The following is a 20,494-nucleotide window of genomic DNA, read 5'->3' as shown; positions in this document are numbered from 1 at the left end:
AAGCATAGAAAAGATGCTAATTCGTAAAGGAACATGGTCCCAACATGGTCAAAGTCCATATGATCTTCTGGTTAGAGCTAACTGCTTTGAGAGATCTAATGAATGGTGAGAGAGGAATATTTTGTTTCTGAGATCTAAGTTTTATTTTATTTTACAAAAAATTGCCAATTTTCAAGTAAAAAAAAGTCCCGAAATTATCCATATGGACAATCAAGTACACTGGGAAATACATTCTTGACAGACTATATTCCATCAGCAGGTGTCATTGTGATTAAACCACGGCACTCTAGGCAACCTGATTAAACAAATCACTCTCTTCTTTCTTCTTACCAGATCCCACCAACAATTCTCTTAGGACAACATCAGTGATTAACTATACAACACCTAAGGCCCCAGAGAGAATTCAGTGCAATCACAATCATACTCTACCTCCAAAATATTCAGAAGTATAAGAAATGCTCACTGGACAGATAGCCTCTGCCCTTCTCCACTCCATCAAGGACTGATTGCTGCTTCCTTTGTGTTATGCTAATTTAAGCCCATCTCATGAGATGCCTGCAGTATACTTCCACAACCAGGCCACATGCAGGACTACACAGAGTCATCACTATGCAAAAAAATTTCCAGATGCTCAACAGTTTCACAGGATCCTGTAAGATCAGCATGTGCAATGGGAAACAATCAGGTCGAATATTGCATCAGGGAATGATGGGCATACGTTATGAAGTGACACCATGTCTTCTAGGGATAGTCAATTAGTTTAGCTACAATGCGTACTTGAATCTTCTCCTAAAACTCAAATCAAACCCATAGTGAAAAACTTTCCTGAGGTTCAAAAGTGTTCAATTGCCTTTTTTTAAAACACTGTTGTTATTTTCATGCACATGTCTTGGTTTCAATTGGGGTAGTAAACAGAAGAGATTGAACGGTACAAGATAGAGGTCTGTGTAAAGAACCTAGCACAACAAGCCCCCTGTCCTGGTACCTCAATACAAATGATAAACAATAACTCTATCCCTGGACTATGTGGAAACGGGAAGCACAGGAAATCACATTAGAAAAGTTGACTCCATTTGGATCTGATTCAGCAAAGCATGTAAGCACATGCTTAACATTACGCATTTGAGTTATCCCATTCCCATTCAGCAAAGCGTTTAAGCACATGCTTACTGTTAAGCATGTGCTTAAATCCCACTGAAGTACAGCATTAAATTTAATTTAAAGTTAAACTTGTGTTTAAGTATTTTGATGAATTGGGGCCTTGATTTCCAGCTAAATTTTTCTGACTCTGGAGGTTTGGATTGTTCCATATGCACAGGGACTTCTGGGTGCAGTCCACCTATTGTGACTAATCACTTTGCGGAGTGTAAACATTGCCTCAATTCAGGCAGCTTCATTATGACACAAGAATGACCCTGAACGGCGGCAACCCCAACAGTGCAGAATGGTTCCATAAGCTCTGCCAAGCCAGCAGGAGCAGCCTTAGCAGTTTTGCTAGCCAAGGTGGAAAACATTTGTGTGCCACCCCTCCACCCCCATCAAACCAAGCCAAAAAAACTATTTTTTTAAAGCCAAATGGAACAGTGGTATGGTGCTTCTGGAAGTTGGCACCCAAGATGACCATCCTGCTCACCTGCCCCTAGAACTGGCCTTTCGAGCCAGTGCTACTATGCCTGTCTTTATTAAAGGGATTATTTCCCAAGACAAGCATACCAGATGAGCCTGTTATTTGCCTGTAATGTCATGGGGAGATCTCCCTCCATAGTCCTGACCAGAATAAGCAAAGAGCAGAGCTAGTCCTAGGGACATGCCAACAGCTGTACTGAACACAGCTGTCACAGTTCAGGGCAACTGTACCTCTACTTTCTCCTCGTGGTCCAGCAAGGGCATCCACTGTAGGCTCCTGGCTCTTCAGCCATCACCTCTCTTGAATAGAGACCTGCATCTCTCTCTCCCTCCTGACTGGGGTATTTCCAGGCTGCAGAGCTCCCTCCCTACACTGAGTTCCCCAGCAAGTCAGATGGCCTAAGCAGGCCTGCTTTGCGTTCTCTTTAGAGGCTACAAACAGTGTAATTGCCCACAGTTAAAAATTAACACACAGCCCTTGCTAAGCAAGGACATTTATTTGTAAGGTGAAAGCATTATGTGGAAAACATATTAAAATGATAAAAGTACCTAAACACATGCTGATAAGCTTACCAGAGGTAATGCCAACTCCAACAAGGGTTCTGGTAGGAATCAGTCCTTCAGACCCAACAATAATACACAAACACTGAATTTTTAGTACAATGAAGTCCTCAGATCATTAAACTTAATTCAACAGGGTTTGTCCAGGACATTCCAGGAAATTGCCATACCTGTCACCATGGCTATCCCTTGCCCAGGGCGTTCCATCTTTGGCTAAAGTACAGGGGCTGGGAGTGGAGCCAATACAATCTCTTGTAAATCTAAGAAGAAAAGTGAATAGCAGTGATGAATGAGCAGTGGGAGCCCAGGGTGGGGGCATGGAGAACTGCAGATATTGGTACTCCTAAGTGGCATTCTTAAACTTCCTCTAAAAATATGTTACACCAGCACACTGCCATAGAGGAGATTGTCCAGTGCATGCTGGGACAGGAGGCTGGGGCCTAATTCTTCCTGGATGTATTTCCATTGACCTTAGTGGAGTTACACCAGGGATGAATTTGGCCCAGGTAGTTTAGCCAGTGCTCTATGGCTACTTATGCAGTGCAGACATGACACGATCCATGTATCTCAATGCTTTGAATCCAAGAATCATAGAATATCAGGGTTGGAAGGGACCTCAGGGGGTCATCTAGTCCAACCCCCTGCTCAAAGCAGGACCAATCCCCAGACAGATTTTTGCCCCAAATCCCTAAATGGCCCCCTCAAGGATTGAACTCACAACCCTGGGTTTAGCAGGCCAATGCTCAAACCACTGAGCTATCCCTCCCACTACACTAAGATTCATTATTCATAAAGGATTATCTTACTCTGGTTAAAAACAAATGATTTCCTAAGTCTTTCCAAGGATTGCCTAACACTACAGGACACAGTCACCCTCCTCTCTGACTTGGGTTGCCAACAATCCCTTATTTTTTCTTCTCCATACAACAAGATTGGGAGATGCTGAGTGCTACCAAAAGCAGCAAGAAATACCCCTGGCAAATGTAGGTGAGTACTGCTTATTATTAATTATTATTAATGATGATAATAATAATAATTGTGGAAGGAAGGGTGGGGTGAGGGGTGCTATGTAAACAGTCCCCTATTTATCTCTGACCCACTTCCTAAAAGCAACTTAAAAGATACAGGTCTGTCGCATCTTACGCGCATTTAACATGCACGATTTCAGCTTTACTCGGTCGGCAAAAACAAAAAAAGAGAGAGAAATAACAATTTTAATACTGTACCTGTAGTGCGGGCGATTCCACCCACCATTACACTCAATGTAATTTTGACTATACGCGATTTTCGCTTTACGCGCTGACTGCGGAATGTAACCCCAGCGTAAGATGCGACAGACCTGTACCGGGATTGTTTAGTCTGCAAAAGAGAAGAATGAGGGGGGATTTGATAGCTGCTTTCAACTACCTGAAAGGGGGTTCCAAACAGGATGGATCTAGACTGTTCTCAGTGGTATCTGATGACAGAACAAGGAATAATGGTCTCAAGTTGCAGTGGGAGAGGTTTAGGTTGGATATTAGGAAAAACTTTTTCACTAGGAGGGTGGTGAAGCACTGGAATGGGTTACCTAGGGAGGTGGTGGAATCTCCTTCCTTAGAGGTTTTCAAGGTCAGGCTTGACAAAGCCCTGGCTGGGATGATTTAGTTGGGAATTGGTCCTGCTTTGAGCAGGGGGTTGGACTAGATGACCTCCTGAGGTCCCTTCCAACCCTGATATTCTATGATTCTATGATCCAGAAAGTGATGTTATGTGACTGGCCCATTTAAATTAATGGTGTTGGTTGATTGTCCAAGTTTCATGTCAAGGGCTCTTATTATAATTCTGTAAAACCTTGCTAGTGAAACTGCAGGCCAGACTAAGCTCTCACCTTGTTTCACTGCAAACCCCAAATATGGACTAAGTTAATGAGCCTCAAGGCAGGGGCAGGCCACTTCTGAGGGGCTGTGGCCATAATTATGGTTTTGGAGAGAGAGCACCAAAATTCCAGGGGTTTCACATAGTTTGGGCCCAAAATTGGAGGGTTGAATTAAGTTTCACCTGGAGATCTTGGGGTCTGATTAAAAAAAAGAATCAAAGTGAGACTCCGGGAGTACAAAAAGGGCTACAGCCAGGATTTACAGGACAAAGGCTAAATTGTAGAAGCCAGCCATTCAACCCCACTCCTTCCCCTCACAAACACACACCATCTTCCCCCCAGCTTATCCTTCTTGGGTTTGGGCTTTTTCTATGCTTTTGTCTCTCCTGTTTTTCCATTGCCTCTCCTTTCCCTCCATTATTAGCACGTCTTCTCTCTTTGCCTTTCCCCATTTTTCCTTCACCCATTTCTAAGCTCCTTTACCTGCTCTGTACCTTGATCCCACTTTCCTCCTCTCCCTGCCATTTTAAATCTTGCTCCATTAGATTTTCCACATGCCCTCGACCTCCCACTCCTCCTCAGTTACCAGGAGATTCAAAGGCAGGCCTGTTACCCCTCCTGAGCCTGGGAAGCAGCCTGCTGCTGCCTGAGTGCGTGTTGCATTCAGCGCCACTCACAATGAAGCTGGCAGATCCCAGCCCTCACCTAAACTCAGGTCCAAGAACAGCAGCACGACATGTTCCCCTCTTAGGGTGTGACCCCACATGAGCTGGAATTGGATAAACATTTGCCCTAACACCTACATACACAAGCCAGCACAGAGTTAGTCTTTTTCCATTAGTCATGTTATCGCTGAGGTCAGCAGTACAGAGCACTAAAAAGAGATTTCAGCTTAGTGCAGGGAAAGAGGACTATGCCCTCAGAAAAGTTTAATGGTAGAATAGGACTTTGTAATTCCAGCCAGGCACCTTTCAAAGCTCGGAGAGCAGGAGCCCTGAGTCTCTGGCTGCACCTACCCCCATGTAGCAAAAGGCCCCATTCTTGTTCCTTTTGTCAGGGGTCCAGATATTTATTCAATAAAAAATAAACATAAAATTTGGTTTGAGATGATGTTTCAGCATCAGAGCTTCCTTGAAATAGATGGGGGGGAGGAAGCAAGAAAAGGTTTGAATCCCTATTGTGCTACATTTGAGGCCATTTACTACCAGCCAGGGGCCCTGTCTTGCAACTTGTGTGCTGAAGGACTGCTGTGACTGCATGGGCATGTTGAAATCTTCATTGCATCCAGGCAGTGAATTGCAGGATTGAGGCCTAACATCCCTCTCTCCTGCTGAATTGCAGTATAGATTTTTTTAAAAAACTTTATTAAAGGGAAAACTTTGACTGGAAATCACATTTCTGTCTGAAAACGTTACACTGATTCACATGACACCTAAGATTACTCTAACTGAAGAAGTTAATAAGGACAAATATTTTCTCTATTTTTTTCCAGCTTGTTTACTTTGTGCATTTGACAGTTCTTTGCATCCAGTCAGGGAGGCATTGACCCTACAAAGCCTTACACACATGCACATACATAGCTCCATTGAACTCGACAAGTGTAAAGTGAAGCACAGTGCGGAAAGCTAAGCATGTGCACTAGTCTTTGGAGGATCAGCTCTTCAGGCCCTGATCCTACAACTAACTGCACACATATGCACCTTTGTGCCTATATGACCCATCGACTCTAATGTGGCTCTGCAAAGCTGAAGGATGTGCCCACATACAGGTAATTGCAGGATTCACACCTTGGTCAGTTTCTCCTTTCCAAAAAGATCCTTGTAAACATCAGCAGAACCACTTGTTATAAAAAGTTAAGAAATTTTTTTAAAAAATGTCAGCACATCCTGTCGAAAGAGCTCACTCTGTGAGAACCTGGAATTTTTTAAAAAATTATCAGTTTTAAACAATTCAAGTGAACAGTGTTGTCCCTTTACTGATACTTCCCACAATAAGAAGACATAATTTCCAGGATACAGCTATTGTTATTACACCTGTACCATGATATCTCAGGATGTCATTATCCAATATTGTAGGAGGAAGGAAAGAGTTAATCTTATATTTTCTCGGAGAAAGGGCAATCCTGAAATCCATTTATTTTCTAACTTTTCTGCCAGAGGCGTAAACGTTTGATAGCTAGTTATTCAATCAATAGTTGATCTTTTATGAAAATGTCACAAAACTCAAAGTGCGACAGATTGGTTACATGCAATAATTTATTAAAATAATTTTCATTTTGCCAGGACAAATAGAAACCTAATGCCTTGATAACCTGTAGCTTATTTAATTGCCCTCCTGTTTGAATTCCCATCTTGGACAAACTTTGGAATCCCAAGAAAATTTACAATGTGACACTAGGACTATGTTAAACAAATCCCTTTGTGGACACGATGGATTTTTGGACAGATCAGACAGGAGAGGAAAGTGCAGTTGTCAACCACTCCTTACGAGTTTTAGGTTTAACAGGATAGAGTAATTCCCAAGTCTCTTTTGCAGGCAGACAAAAAATAGCCAGTCCTGACCATGAATGGGGCCTGCTCAGAGAATATGGTGCTTCCGTTGGGAGTTAAAGCTGCTCTCTATGCTGGGAAACCAAAGGCATCATGGTAGGAACACTGCCTGGGGGAATCCTTGCTTCAGCACAAGGTGCCTAGGTAGCAGGGATGCTGGAACAATATTTATAGTGGGAAGTGCTGGGAGGCATTGAACCAAACTGTAAACCCTGTATATAATGGAGTCCACTTAAAGTCAGGGGGTATGGCAGCACACCCCGCATCCGCCCCCCCCCACACACTTCTATTTCCAGCACCTGGGTAGCTCAGGGAAGTGTGGCTTATACCTCCTCAAGTCAGCTTCTGTGTATCCAGCCCAGCATTGTCAACATGACTGCAGATATATTAGGAAGTAGGCCACTGTTGTAGACATGCTTGTATATAGCAATGTCTGATGCGGATCACTGAAAATTACTGTTGTAGAAAGATGTGAAGTGCCTTGAAGGACAACCCTCATAGGTCAGGTGTGATGCTGCTTGGAGTGTCCTTTAGCTATTTGATGGGTGTACCAAATCTAAGGGTTTCTAATTTGAGAGAGCAGAGGAAGTTAATACAGAGTCTTTGGTGTTCACCCTGCCTCCTATGGAAGGTTAGTGCTCAAGGTTAGTGCAGAATAAGGGGGTAATACAGACAATTTGAGAGAATAACATTGCATAACAGACTATGATTAAAGAAGATGATCTGCTCTTCTCTATTCCTTTGCCATCTGGCTCTCTAAGATATAGCTTTTTAACCTAGGGTTTGTATGCAATCCCTCGTTAGAGGGTCATGACCATCCTGTCCTTCCCATATCCCTCAGTGAGGGGGCCCACCATGGAAGAGATTGAGAATTCTGCTCTAAAGTTGGTTTAAAGTGTTTCTGTGGCAGAGTGGGTCAAAACCAGAACAGAACCTCAAATCTGAACCCCCTTCAGGGTAAGGGGAAGGAAGATGTTTGAATCTGTATTTCCTGAACCAAAGCCTCCTTCTGGGAAGGATCCAAGAGTGAAGGGGCCTATTTTCCAGTTTCATTTCAGATACCATCCGAAATTTTGCAAGACTAGCTGATCTCATCAAAGACTTTGTATCCATCACTGGCAACTTTAATCAAGATTGGATGTTCTTCTAAAAGCTATGCTCTAGGGATTATTTGGGGGGCAGTTCTATAGCCTATGCTATACAGGAGCGCAGACTAGATGACCACAGTGGTCCCTTCTGGCCTTGGAATCTATGACTCAGCTCCCTCTTATTCACAGGTTAGAAGCCTTCAGCTCTGATACACTGCAGCCTCCACATGTTTGTTCAGCAATATATTTTCTAACTTAAAGTAACAGGAACGTTTGAATGGCAAATTGTGTTTTCTCTTTACTCTCCCCTTGTCCGTCTGAGTCCTCACCGTTGGTAACTTTTGGCTCTTCTTTCCCATGGGTTTTACTTTTGCCCTTGACACCCACATAAAACCTCATTTGAAACCAATGAGAGCCATGCAGATGAATGCAGGGAACAAGAGACCCAGCGCCCCCTTAGAAATGTTAGCAAATGATAATCAGGAACTTTGAAGAAAAGCTAAGGAAGAATTCATTATCTAGACTAGAGCCTGAGCAGAAGGGAGATATTAGTATTGTCCATCTGGAAGAAAGGCTGAGATCAATTACTCTCAGTTGCCAGCAAGAGCAAAACAAGAAGTAATCGTGGGATTGAGTGGTAAGAGGGGAAATGGAGGCTGACTGTTAGGAAAAAGCTTTAGAAAAATGTGAACAGTTGGAGAATAAGAGATGGTCCCAAGGGGGCTTGGGAAGACTCTTCAATGGAGATTGAAGCTTATCCTATTCAGTGGTTGCAAGGACTGGATCAGCCCTCAGCACAGACTAGGACAGCCCTATGGGCCACAGCAGGAGCACAGAATCTCCAAGAGCCAAGATCCACCCTCCACTATCAGCACATCCCCTTCCCTCCTGGAGCCAGCGCCCGCTCCACCTCCCCTTTGGCCACGCCCACAGCACAATGGCCCGGCCCCTGAGCCTGCAGCTGCTGAGACACCGAGACAGCCCTGAGAACAGCACATTAGCCGTCTGTGCTAGGGATATTTCTTGGGAGTGTTTTATGCCTGCCCCATGCCCCTTTTGCACCAGCAACTGTGAATCTGGCCCTCTGAATATAGGTGCAATCCTGGAACCTTTCAAATTCCTCCTGCACTACAGGGTGAATTGAATAACACAATTTCTGTAACCTGACATCGACTTTTTGCAGGACAGTTAGAATTTCAAAGGGCCAGGATTCTAAAGAACAGATTTTGAAGGTGTTTGTAATTTGTTTACAAAGGTAGGTGATACTTAAGCCTGGTCTGCACTTAAAGTTTTGCTGGCATAGCTATATTGGTTAGGGGTGTGATTTCCCCCCCTTCCTGACTAACTAAGCTATAGTGGCAAAAGCCCTCATACACACACAATTATGCTGACAAAAAAAGTTATTTTGGCAGTACAGCTTACTCCGTTTGGGGAACTGGTATAAACTACACTGGCAAAAGCACTCTCTTGTCAGTATAAGTTGTGTCTCCACTAGGTGGATTTGCCATGTAGCTATGCTAGTATATCTATACTGGCAAACCCTTTCCAGTGTAGACAAGGCCTTAGATAAAGGGCTCCTGACAACAGACTGAAGTGGCTTATTAGGCTATCTAACCTACACACCCGTAACACTGAAAGATTGTTCCTCAGACTGTCAGTGTGTAACTTATACCAGTTCTCCAAACAGGGAACATACACACACACTCATACAATCTGAGGAACAAGCTTGCAATGTTATGGGTGTGTAGGTTAGATAGCCTAATAGGTCACCTCATTCTGCTTTCAGTAGCCCTTTATCGAAGGCCTTGTCTACACTGGAAAGGGTTTGCCAGTATAGATATACCAGCTTAGCAACATGGCAAATCCACCTAGTGGGAGACACAGCTTATACCGATAAGAGAGTGCCTTCCCCACTGTAGTTTATTACAGTTCCCCAAACGGAGTAGGCTGTCAAAATAACTTTTTTGTCAGCAAAACTGTGTTTATACGAGGACATTTGCTGGATAGCTATGTTGGTCCAAGAGCAGGGAGGCGGGAATCACACCTCTAACTAACATAGCTACGCCAGCAAATCTGTAAGTGTAAATCAGGCCTAAGCATCACCTATGTTTGTAAACAAATTACAAACACGTTCAAAATCAATTAATTAGAGTCCTGGCCCTTTAAAATTCTACCTGTTCTGCAAAAAGGCAGTGTCTATACACACACACACACACACACACATATATATCCCAAAGGACCCAGCCAATGAAATCAATAAGAATTAGGTCAGCAGGATAAAACATTGACATCCATTAAGTCCAATTGCTTTAGGATTGCATTGACATATAACAACTGAAGAGCAAAGAATGCTGACTCAAAACCAGTTGATCAAACGGAACCTTTTGAAGATGTCACAACAGTAACCTCTAGAGATTTCTTCAATTTTAAACCTCAGTCCCATTTGTAAATTGTATTTCTGAGAGTGTAGCTCTTTCCCTCGAAGGGAAGTTTTGCATTCTAATCCTTGGGCTGTTGTAGGCCTGCCAGAATCAGCTGGTGCGCTCAGACATTTGCAACAGTTGCCAGCTCCTCTCATTCCTTCTAAACTATTTCTTGCACACCTACAGCATTATGTAACTAATAATTATGCCTCTCATTGAATTCTGCTTCCTCCCATTCTCCTAGTGATGTTACGCCCTTGTCAACTGCAATGGACAGAGATTTAAAAAATAGAAGCAATTCTGGAAAATAAAATATTTTTCAGTTAACGGATGATTGACAAATGTTTCAAACTGCCACAGAACTTGACATTTTGGCTCCAGAAGTATCTCCCACTCAGACGCCTTGTTCTTCCACCACAACCTCTATATTTGTTTTCTCACTCACCTAACTCAAAAATGACTGAACAGATTTTTCTCAAGCTTAAAAAAATACAAATTAACCCTTAGGCTAATAAAAGGACATACATTTTGATCCCTGCAAATACGCCACCTTTGACAATTACAGGTGCTGATGGGAGCAGTATAAAAACCTACATCAAATAGAAACAATATTTTTTCATGAATTTATGGGCAGATGATAAGGAGGTTCAAAAAGAATCATATTTTGTAGTTCTATAGTTACTTTTGTCCAAACACCTCAGAGAACTTAACATTAAATTAATTCAGCCTCACAACACCCCACTGGGTAAAATTAGTTTTGGTCTTGTCATTTTATAAGATAGGAAACTGAGGCACAGTGAAGTGGATGAGAGCACACAAGAAGGATATGGCAAAACCAGGAACAGATCTGAGCTACCCCAACATCCAGCCTGATGTTTAAGTCACAAAGGGCTTGTCTGCACTACAGCTGCTGGTTGAGTTATGTTAGTAGCGTAACTCAAGTCGACGTAGCTTAGATCTACTTACCACGGGGTCCACGCTACGCTGTGTTGATGGGAGATGCTCTCCGGCCGACATTGCTTCTGCCTCTCATTGAGGTGGAGTACAGAAATCGATGGGAGAGTGCTTGCCCATTGATTGAGCGTGTCTTTACTAGAGCCGCTAAATCGATGCCGCTTCATCGATTGCAGCAGCTCCAATTTAGCTCCATAGTGAAGACCAGCCCAAAGTGTCATGCTATAATGGAAGTGAACTTGCAACTGTACGGATAAACTGCACAGGCGTGGCACAAAGTTATACAACTTGTCAGTAAGACTCAAGAAGAGGGGGAAAGTATGTGGCTGTAACTATTATTTGTATTATTGTAGTGCCCAGGAGCCCAAGTAATAAACCAGGACCCTGTTGTGCAAGGTCAGTACAAACACATGATCAAAGAGACGGTCCCCGCCCCAAAGAGTTCATTGAAAAGTATCTTCTGCACTTTAACAATATTACAGCTCAAAGATCCCCAAAATCTGAGCTGCACCCTCCCTGGTTTCTTTGTCAGAATGAGTGACATCACAACTACCATAAGCAAAAGAAACTGAAATGAAGATTTTCTTTCCACCCCCCATGCTGACAATAATCGTGGAGTCATTCGCCTTGGCAGAGAAACAAGGAAGTTTACAGCTCAGACACCTCAGGCCCTTAAAGAAAATGTAATTGTGTAAAAAGTTTAATCAGTGATAATTATATCTATTTTTTCCATTTGTGAAATCGCATGAAATCTGGGCAGTCCAGCTTTAACTATCACCTTCAACATCTCAGTCACTATAACTAACAGGAGAACAGAGTTCAAAGTTCTGCTGATTGTGGGAGAGATGAGTGGCTAGGGATCGTCTTCACATCATTCCTCCTGAGATAGTATATTGCCTGGGAGGGTACTAATGGCTCCAGGAGACAAAGGGCAAGATTAGCTCAGGCTGAACAAACAAGTTTCTCTACACAGGCGGTTAAATACATCTATTGGGGGTTTTCCTTATGTTTATGAAAAAGATAACTTATTAAAACAAGGGTCCCCATGGAAAACCAATGTGAGCTTTCTCCTCTGCCTTGATTGTGGGTTGCTTTAAATCTTTTTTTTCACTCCTTGTTACAGCTGATTCCCCAATCCACTGCAGCACCTTCCCTCCAGCTAGGAGGGACAGAGAGTTGTAGCTTTGAGGCCTAGGCCCAGATCGACAAAGATATTTAGGCTCCTAAGTGCTAAGCACTATTAGATCAGTCACTGAACCTAGTCCCCATATCCTTCCAGAAATCATCACTTCTCAGGAAATGCCCCATCCATGGGTTGTTATTAGTTAAGCACCCACAACTGACTGCATAGATTTCAGAACTGAGCGAAGTGTTCTGGTTCCCCAAACTCAAGCACTGCTCTGTGTATTTAGCTTTATTTAGCACATTTTCTGGAATGATTCCACATACCTGTTCATGCTAAGTCCACAGGCTTTTGCCTTATGAAAACTTTAGCATCAGCCAACTGGCTGCACAATCCAGCCAGTATGTTTAAAGCAATCAGCGCTGCTGGCATGCATGCAATGGGGAAGAGCAGAAACATTTTGATATCATGTGAATTCACTGTTGGGAAATGAAACCTTATGACGACGCCTGTTAAGGAACCCCTTTCTTGTACATTAGTGGTCACATGGCTATAAGCAATCGTACATAAAAGATTCTGTATTGGTCAGCATGTTTCTCTGATTATTCCTACTGTACTGTCAGCATTTTACACTTCTCCCCCAGCATCCAAGCCACATACTTTCCTTACCCTGCTGTATACATTTCTCTGGTTGGGAGAATTTCATTGAGTCAGAGAACAAAAATAACACAGAATGAAAGAATAAAGGGAGAGGAGGGATTCCCATTTTCCCCTATCCATAGAAGAGGACTCAGAGTTTAACAGCCCATTAGACAGTGTTTTAGGTCCCACTTTTCAATCTCAAACACACAATTATTTTCCTTGTTGTATGAAACCAGGAAAGGCACAGGTGAAAATTCCACCCCAAGAACAGGAAATGACAAAGACAGTTACTAATGTAACTTGCAGACGTAGTAATTAAAATGTTATGATGAAAATAGCCAGGGATCAACACACCAGGGAAATATTTCAGCTGCGATTGCATACAGGCAACCTATCAGACCTGACCACTTAGAAAACTCTTGATCCTTACAGTAAAAGAAGGGAGAAGAGAAGATTCTGGGATCTTAAGCAGTCCTTTGGGTTGAGGTTTGGGCCGCAGGGACATGCTGGCCGCCGCTTCCTGCATCTCTCATTGGCCGGGAACGGCGAACCACGGCCACTGGGAGCTGGGGGGGCCGTGCCTGCAGACGGTCAATGTAAACAAACTGTCTCGCAGCCTGCCAGCGGATTACCCTGATGGGCCACGTGCGGGCCGCGGACCGCAGGTTGCCCACCACTGATCTAAGACATTCAGACATCTCCTTTCATATTTCATTTTCATGGAAGATATAAATCTTCTAAGGGCAGGTCTACACTTCAAACGCTATATTGGTGCAGCTGCACTGATGCTGCTGCGCTGCAATAGCACTTTAATGAAGACTCTCTAAGCCGACAGGAGACAGTTTCTCCCACTGGTTTAGTTAATCCACCTCTGTGAGAGGCGGTCGCTCCTGCTGCCATAGCGCTGTCTACACCAACGCTTAGGTGAGTATAGTTATATCGCTCAGAGGGGTGGATTATACATACCCTGAGCGACGTCGTTGTACCAAAGTGGTTCTGTAGTGTAGACCAGGGCTAAAAGAGTTTTAAATTTTTACCCTTATTCTTTAATGGCCCAATCCAATGCCTATTCCCATAGAAACAACCCTATTGAATTCAATGGATATTGGATCTGGTTCTAATTGTGTTTGGAGTCAGCATTGACCTCTCTGAGTGGCATTGTTACACCACAACTATCACTGTTGCTGACAACAGTTATTAATACTGGCTGCAGCTGAACATGCTGATCATTGTGTCAGCTAAGTGTTGTTAATCTCGCTTTCAGCCAAGGGTTAAAACAGCAGCAACATTTAGCTAATATGGTGCTGGACACTGGTTATCTTTGTCTACACTTACAGCTGAATGATGCTCATTTCTGTGAATGTTGTTAACAACATTAATGGTTCCGCTTTATAATGTAGATAGGGCCAGAGTGTTTTGGGCTGGGGATTTGATCTAAACCAGTCTCCACCACTAAACTCAGGGAATGAAAGACACTGAGATGCCTACAATTTGGATTAAAGTAAATGGAAGCCACTTGATCCTTACCTATGGGATTGAAAAAAGAAAAAAAAAAAGCAACCCCCCCACCCCCAGCCTGACAGACCTGCTGTCTGAGAAATTGAGAAATTGGCCATTGCTCCATCAGCACATTAGAAATGTGTAGTTAAATCAGTAGGGTTTCAGTATCACAGAATGGGATTATGAGGTGCCACATACATTCTATAGGAAGAAGAGTCAACTGACATATAGCAGCAAAACTCCTGGAGGATTACACGGGAACTATTTGTGTTTCTAAATATGAGTGATCGTGACCAGTCATCATTCCAAATGACTTTTCCATTTTCTCAGCACCCCATGTTGGAAACATATAAGAGATTAAGTGTTTCTCAGCCCTGTGTGTTCGAATTAGGAAACTATGAGCTGCTGATCGAGCCTAAGTGATTCAGCTCAGATGTGTACCCCGATATTCCGCTGAAGAATCTTACATCTGCAAAACTGGATGGAAAGTCTGGTAAGAACGGGCTTTCTGGTAGTTGGGCCAGAAATAGCAACTCTTCCAGTTGCTGTTATCATCATTTAGTGAGCACAGGGCGAAACACAGAAGTTGGTCCTTGTCCCAAGCAACTTAAAAGCTATGGGCTTGCTCCTTCTCCATTAAAGTCAATGGGAGTTTTACCATTGACTTCAATGACAGCAGGGTCATGTCATTTTAATTAAGCAACTGATTTTACCATACAGAAAAGGAAGTCAGCCCCAACAAACAAATGCGCGCATGCGCGCAAACACACACACACTAATTTGTCTCCTGACTCTTAACAACTCCAAATACAACAATTTTACATAAAAAGGTACAAGGAGAGTTATGATATATTAAATAATAGCATTTCACTCCCATTAAATTATATTACTCTGTGTTAGATTGTAAATTATTTGCAGCGGGGATCTGGGTTTATTAGATTTTGTAAAGCACCACATTCTCTTACAAATAAAAATGAATCACAATCAGAACTGTCCAGTTGCCTTTTCCCAGTTGTATTATATCTTAATAGTATGTCCTTGAGACTGTCACGCTCACAATAGTTACCAAAGGCAATGGAGACATAGCTTCCATTCAGTTACGGGATCTAATTACTCACTCATTTGACCTATTAGTTCTGGTCTGAGTCATTTAAAACTAGACTGGAGAGAGTTTTTAAGAAAAATAATGGAGGAAATATTTCTGCATGGGGGCTCCTGGACAATGTGAACTTAGCTTTTTCCTTTAAAAAAATACATTTTTACAAATATAGCACATAATAATTCTGCAATTCTTACTCTGGCAAATTGCTCTAACTCCTAGGAGTCTGTGACACTAACTGATGTTTATCTCAGTAGGGCATTTATGAAAAATTGTTTGTTTTTTTAAAACATGCCAAGATAAAGACACAAAATCTTATTAACAGCCAGGAGTTAGAAGATCAAAGAAGATCAGATCCTTAAGTCTTTCATCAATGCATGCTAAAAAGCTCTCAGTCATTGGAAATGCCTCCGATAACCAGCTGGCTTGCTCCAGCACAGTGACGTTTGTAACGCATCTTGCAATGCATCCACTGGGCAAATAGCGCTTACTGCCTTGAAATTTCACAGCAGCCCACACCTGCCCAAAATTTATGCTCCAGTGTACACCAGAGGATTGCAAAATCCGCAAATAGACAATGCCTGAATATTTCTCAACATATTATGTTGCCCACATAGGATATTCACAGGGAAAAGACAATATACCCCTCTCAGTAAGAGACCTGGGAATCAGGCCCTTAATCTGGAAGCACCTCTTCCTTTTTCACAGCTTCAGAGCATTCCACATAGCCAATTGCATAAATCCTTTAATTTTACCATATCTTACTCCTCCTCTTCCTTTCAAGCAAGTTCCTTTTCCTATTAGGCACACAAGACCAAATTCATCCTTGCGTAGACAGGCACAGCTCCCACTGAATTTAATGGGAGTAGTGACTGCCTAGGACAAGGCTAAATTTGGCTAAGGACTTCATCTCCATATGAAGAGTGTTAAGCCAAAGCAGTGCTGCTGTCCTACCCTATATGCATGTCAGGATTACACAATAGAATACAAAGCTCTTTGTTCCCCACAGAAGTGCTTTGTCTTTGAAGCTCAACACCCATTCTCTAGCCATGGTGGAGCAGCCACCCAGCAGGTCTTTAGTCAGAAAGGGACCTGTTCTTATCTGCTTTGCTGAGGAAATTCATTCCACAGTCCCTTCTTGCTTACTAATACAAGGAATAATAGGGGAGCCTCTCTCTGATCTCATCTCTCACACCTTGCATAGCATGCTATTGTCAGGCCTCCAAGGCAAGCTATTTTGCCTGCCACGTGGAACTCTGTCGCTTCAGATCTTTAAAGAAGCTGGAATTTCAGAGGAGGGTCACCTGCACCTGCAGATCTTCCCCTACAGCAAACTGCAGTTCCCTGCAGGATGGGCTTCCAAAAGCATTCGTCACTGGCCTGCATCTGCTCCCACTAAAATCAACAGTAAAACTCTCATTGATTTCTATGGGGGCAGCTAGGCCAATGCTGAGTGCTTCTGAAAACCCCACCTGTGAAGTGCTGCATGTCCTCCCGCTGTTTCTATCATATCCGTTCCATCCAATACAAGCTTCTCAGAGCTGCTACCAGCTGCACTAGTAAATGTATAGACTTCCTCCTGTCTTCTGTCTGCCTCCTCTGTCTTCCAGAGGTTTTCTCACTTATCTTGCCTCCCCCTGTCAATCCCCACATCCTCTTTACTGGTTACCACATGGCCATACTGAGTACTCAGACACAGTCTTATGGGCATGCTACCTCACTCTCTCTCCCCCTATGTTGGAGGGTAGGGTATATGTGGATTCAATCACCTTCTAGATTATCCTAACAGGTCCCTGGGTATCTTTGCTGAAGCAGAAAGTTCAGCACACCTGCAAATATGGAAAAGTCCTACAGAACTGAAGAGAAAATCATAACCTTACTATAGATTTTTGGGTCAAGATCATCCGATATAATTTAAGAGATAATATCCCCGCTGTGGAATTCTATAAGTGACTTAAAAAGCAACAGAGGGTCCTGTGGCACCTTTAAGACTAACAGAAGTATTGGGAGCATAAGAACTCTTACCCACGAAAGCTTATGCTCCCAATACTTCTGTTAGTCTTAAAGGTGCCACAGGACCCTCTGTTGCTTTTTACAGATTCAGACTAACACGGCTACCCCTCTGATACATAAGTGACTTAAGTAAAACTATTCTCTAAAATATACAGGATTTTAGAATATTTTTTCTATAAGCCTACTGGGTGAATCACTATTCAAGAGGACTCTTTCCATGAGGAACTAGGGTGATGCAATAAGAGAGGCAGAAGGGTGTTTAGTGTGTGCGTGTCTGTCTGTGAGTCGAACGTTTCCCGGCAAGATGAGCTCAACAGGCAAAGCTCAGCCCAAGTGTTACTGCCTCAAAGTCTCTGTGTGTTCAAATCTAGGATTTTGCTTAGGCCCAGCAAAGAGCAGGGGCCAGTTTAAGCTTGGGCATGAACCCAGATCCAGCCTTTCCTGTGGTTCAAAGGTGTTCCCAACAGACATTCTGGTTCAGGCCCATCTCTAACTTTCCTGTTTGTATAATGCAGGTAAGAACCTCAGAGCCAGCCCTGATAAAAGACTACAGTTGCCCTTACTTAATTTGCCCTATCCTGTGACTACATCATCATTTTCAGGGATGAAACATCAAATGGTGACAAAGGGATATTGATTGTCCTGCTACAGGCAGAACAAAAAGCATTGGGAACACAGAAACAGCTCAAATGTGATTGGTCACTTTACTTCGCTGTCATGTCATTTCTCATCCAGTTTCTCTTCCATGCACTATTGCGTGCTTTGGTAACATGAGAAATTGCACCGCTGCCTCTTCCTTTTAATTTATTGGTGAACACCTTTCCATCTACTTCTAAATGCCTTATCACCTTCCTGCAGTAACCCATGACACATCACCCTGGTCTCAGCAAATATTGTAGCCATAAATAAACAAGGACAACTCTCTGCAGCACTGGCATTAACTGATCCAGTCTCTTCAATAGCCAGGAGCCAGTTTCATTCTTAGTACTGGTGGTCTTGACATGAAGAGTTCAGATGCAGATCTGTTCTGAACTTCCCCACAATTCATGGGGGTTTGGATCCAGTTATTTCACCAATAGGGCTTGCCTGACAAGAAAGCTACATCCCACCACTGCCCTAAAAACTGGGTAGAAGATTATGGACCTATTTGCTGATTTGGTAAAAATTAATTGTATTGGAAACTGGTGCTGCCGGTTTTCTCCTGCTAACAATGCCTATTGTGCTGCTCAGATATTTTAATCGGATGTGTTTGGCAATAGCAGTTTCATTTCTGCAAAGAGCAATTTATAGCATTTCGGCAACTATTAGAGTAACAGGTTTGCTGCTGGGCCATTTTCCTCTCAAAAGAACAGATGAAGCCTTGATGAGCCTAACAACAGGCTTGGCTACACAAAGTGGTATCAGTCTGTGTAAACCCTGCTGGTGTGCACTAAAGGCTCCCTAGTGTGCTTTCATGGAGTACTGTTTCAAACAGCACTATGTTAAAGTGCACCAGCAGGGTCTGCATGGACCAATTAATGTGCATCACGTTAGTGTGCCTTAAAAATCACACCCTCATAGACCACATTACCCCATAGTGTAGATAAACCCTACAGCTCTGTTTGCTTGTAAGCTCCACCTCCACGGTAGCAATTGTTCTCAAAGACATTGGCTATTTGAAGAACTCTGGCATGGGAGGGTTCCACCGGGGTGACTTGTGTTTTCTGGGGCCATTCCAGAAGGAGACAAGCCACTGTTGGAGTAAAGGGTTGATATTATTTGCAAGTACAGGTCATGTCCAGGTGGGACTGCTCAACTGGCATGTCCATACTAGTGCCCCAGCAGGATAACTCCCCCATGCTGAACCGAGACTTACAGTACCTAAACAACACAACAGCCACGTCTCACACCAATCTGCCACTCCCCTCCCTGTAACATTTAAAAACATGCTGGAGGCAGGTTAGGCAGAGGGAGAATACAGCATTTTTTTACTAACTAAGTGAACACTTAGCAAGTCAGTGCCTGGCCAGGTTCCAGGAACCATCCAGCTCACACCCGGCATGCCCAGAGGTTTAGCACAGGCATTAGCATAGTCACTCCCATAAGCTAAGTTGATGCCTATCATTACACCTAAACCTTTGTAACACCAGCCCATTTCCCCTGCCAACAACTTCCTAACCCTTACACATCAGTGCTCTGATCCAGCTCTCCTTCTGAGCTACAAATCTCCAGGCATATAAGTTCTCTAGCCCATTTCTCCCAGTGAGCTGCCTCTACCCCACCCAACCTCTGCATACCAGCAGCCGGTCCAGTCCTCCTACTATCTTCCACCTCTCCAATATCAGAGCGCAAGGACAATTTCCCCTCCCACCCCAGCAGCTGAGGCCTGGTCTACACTACGAGTTTAGGTCGACTTTAGCCGCGTTAAATCGAATTAAGCCTGGACACGTTCACACGACGAAGCCCTTTCTTTCGACGTAAAGGGCCCTTTAAACCGGTTTCTTTACTCCACCTCCGACGAGGGGATTAGCGATAAAATCGGCCTTAGGGGGTCGGAATTGGGGTAGTGTGGACGGAATTTGACGTTATTGGCCTCCGGGAGCTATCCCACAGTGCTTCATTGTGACCGCTCTGGACAGCACTCTCAACTCAGATGCACTGGCCAGGTAGACAGGAAAAGCCCCGCGAACATTTGAATTTCATTTCCTGTTTGCTCAGCGTGGAGAGCACAGGTGACCACGCAGAGCTCATCAGCACAGGTAACCATGATGGAGTCCCAGGATCGCAAAAGAGCTCCAGCATGGACAGAACGGGAGGTACGGGATCTGCTCGCCATATGGGGAGACGAATCACTGCTGGCTGAACTCCGAAGCAGTAAACGAAATGGCAAAATATTAGAAAAGGTCTCCAAGGCCATGAAGGACAGAGGCCATAACAGGGACGCACAGCAGTGCCGCGTGAAAATTAAGGAGCTCAGGCAAGCCTACCACAAAGCCAGAGAAGCAAACGGAAGGTCCGGGGCAGAGCCGCAAACATGCCGCTTCTACGCGGAGCTGCATGCCATTCTAGGGGGTGCAGCCAC

Source organism: Emys orbicularis, chromosome 3 (genome assembly GCF_028017835.1).
Source record: "Emys orbicularis isolate rEmyOrb1 chromosome 3, rEmyOrb1.hap1, whole genome shotgun sequence".
In the NCBI taxonomy this organism is placed as follows: domain Eukaryota; kingdom Metazoa; phylum Chordata; order Testudines; family Emydidae; genus Emys; species Emys orbicularis.
Note: the sequence above shows the minus strand (reverse complement) of the source record.